The 2,607-nt window shown below is 43.7% G+C and overlaps 1 non-coding gene across 1 annotated transcript; it reads right to left on the minus strand.

Annotated features, from left to right (window-relative positions):
• Positions 1 to 2,306: 2,306 nt before the first annotated feature.
• Positions 2,307 to 2,376, minus strand: LOC123325442. The gene has a single exon (XR_006540446.1). It is a non-coding gene; the product is annotated as a small nucleolar RNA SNORD123 (small nucleolar RNA).
• Between the last annotated feature and the right edge of the window lie 231 nt (positions 2,377 to 2,607).

The following is a 2,607-nucleotide window of genomic DNA, read 5'->3' on the forward strand; positions in this document are numbered from 1 at the left end:
TTGGAACTGCATCGTATTTGTCGCAGCTAGTTTCAATGGTCTCACCTAGCTTCAAGAATTTTTTTTTTTTTTTAAGCTAGGCAGCTTGCAATTCCAATAAAATCAGGAGGTCTGTGTTATCAAGGACAATGTGGATTGCTGTTTGGGGATGAGTACTGTGGTGTATGCTATGGACCTGGAGTGGCAAGGAAACCAGTATGAGGTGCTGGGATTTGGGGTGAGAGGTTGACATTCTGAATTAAGGCGACAGCAATGGGAATGAAAGGAAGGGTCTGAAATGAGATTGACAGATGGGGGACAGGACCCTTGACAGTGCGTCTTCTCACTGATTTGCTTCAGGAGACACTTTGCCTACTGGCTTAATTTCACTTAGTAGATATTCTTTTCATTGAACTCAAGGTCATTATGAGTTAGTCTCCCTGGTAAATGATGGAATAAACAAAGGCAGATGAATTTGTATTTTATTTCTAAATCTACGTTGGACTAACGTTATTTTTGAAACTATATTTCCAAAGGGACTTATTTTCCCCCAAAGCTCTATTTCCAAAGACAGAGGAATATAGAGGACATTGATTAAAGTACAGCCATTGTTTGCTTATAGACACTCAAGATATATACAAGGTCCAGTGTCAGAAAATGACACTTTGGGAACCATACAGATGTTTCTTTCCATGCCACAAATCATCTGCCTTTCCTCTAGGTATTCCAAAAGTCTTTTCAACCTAGCATTTTCCCTCTCTCCATACTATACTTATAAAAAGATGACTTGAGGTGTTTTGAGCACAGATTTTTTTTTTATATACTTTTCTTTTTTGCAGAAATTGGGTTGCTAGAAATTTAACCACAAAGAAAAGGCAAAAATACTTCCAGATTTCTAGACCACTTAGATCTAGAGTAAAATGCAATGTCTTTTGTTAATAGGTCCTAACTGGAAATGAGATTAATTACTAAACTTTCTAAGTAAAAAATAGGTGAGCACTTCTTGCTGAATGTATGCTCTGGCTGTTGTTATCCTACAGCTTTGGCTGTAGTCCTACTGGGTGGGCTTTAAGCAGGCTGCTCCCCTGAATGTGGCTATGAGGTGTTTTTCTTTTTTGAAGATTTTATTTATTTGAGAGAGAAAGAGAGAGAGAAGGAAAGGGGGAGGGTGAGGGGCAGAGGGAGAAGCAGGCTCCCTGCTGAGCAGGAAGCCCTAGGCAGGGTAGGGACGCATGGTGGGGGGCTTGATCCCACGACCCTGAGATCATGACCTGAGCCGAAGGCAGACGCTTAACCATCTGAGCCACCCAGGCGCCCAGCGGGCCGCTATTTTTGAGCAACACTGGCCTGCTTACCTCTGCCAGGGGGGTGGGCAGCTACGCTGAAGGGGGGCGGTGAGCCTTTCTTGGGTAAAAGGACCTGAAAGAGCTTCTGGTAAAGCACCAGGGACTTGAGTCTGGGCTGAAGGCTCCCTGAACTCTCCCCACTTGATGATTCTTCATCTGTCAAAACTTAGGTTTGTGGGCGCCTGGGTGGCTCAGCTGGTTGGGCGACTGCCTTCAGCTCAGGTCATGATCCTGGAGTCCCGGGATCGAGTCCCGCATCGGGCTCCCTGCTCGGCAGGGAGCCTGCTTCTCCCTCTGACCCTCCCCCCTCTCATGTGCTTGCTCTCTCTCATTCTCTCTGTCTCAAATAAATAAAATCTTTAAAAAAAAACAAAAAAAACAAAAAAAACAAAAAAAACTTAGGTTTGCATCATCTGTAGCCATATTCATGGGTCTTTCAATACTTAAAATACGAACGGAAAGCAGCCTAGGCAATTTTCATAAAATGGCACATCTTTTTACCCATGTTTGGCCATCTAAAGACAAAAACGGATGGGGTTGTTGATCTAGCAGTTTTATTAATTCTTAAATGCCACAGATCTAAAAGAAGGAAAACGAGAGCAAGAGAACATTTGTGGTTGATGACTGTGATGTGTCTCCTGGCTGATCCGTACGAAAATCCGGTTTAAGATGTAAATGCCCAGAGGCCACGATTTCTGGACTGAGATCTTTCATGTTGTTAATACAATCTCGTCCAGTCGTTAAAGATCACAAATATCCAGGGTTCCCTCTGAGGGCACTCCTGACCTACAGCAGCTTCTTCACCTCTCCTGGGTGGTGGTGGTGGTCTCTCCAGCCCCTCCGGGCTCTGCTCCGCTGAGTTGGCAATGTCATGAGCGATGTGGCTGGAATTCAATCGTAAGGGAGGGAGGGAAAGATGAGACAAAACTGGTTACTTATCTTGGAGACATAAGATCCCTCCTATCTCCATGCAGAAATTAAGGTGAATCAGGAAATGGATGGCGTTTCTCAAGTCACATGAATCAGCGCCCCAGGGTTCATCATTTTCACCGAGTGTTTGGCTGGGTTTCTCGTTTTGTTTACATTATGTGCCTGGCTCATCAGAAACTGTTTGGGGAGAGCTATAATTTTATCTTGAAAAGAAGAGAACTAAACAGTTTTGTTTTGAAATTATCACCTCTAGTTTTGTAATGTGATGAGAAGCAGCCCAGTGTAGGAGGAAGACCTTCAGTGAGGGACGGCTTCTCAAAGAAAAAAAAAAAAACCAGAAATTTCATTTGGG

This window comes from Neomonachus schauinslandi, chromosome 7 (genome assembly GCF_002201575.2).
Source record: "Neomonachus schauinslandi chromosome 7, ASM220157v2, whole genome shotgun sequence".
In the NCBI taxonomy this organism is placed as follows: domain Eukaryota; kingdom Metazoa; phylum Chordata; class Mammalia; order Carnivora; family Phocidae; genus Neomonachus; species Neomonachus schauinslandi.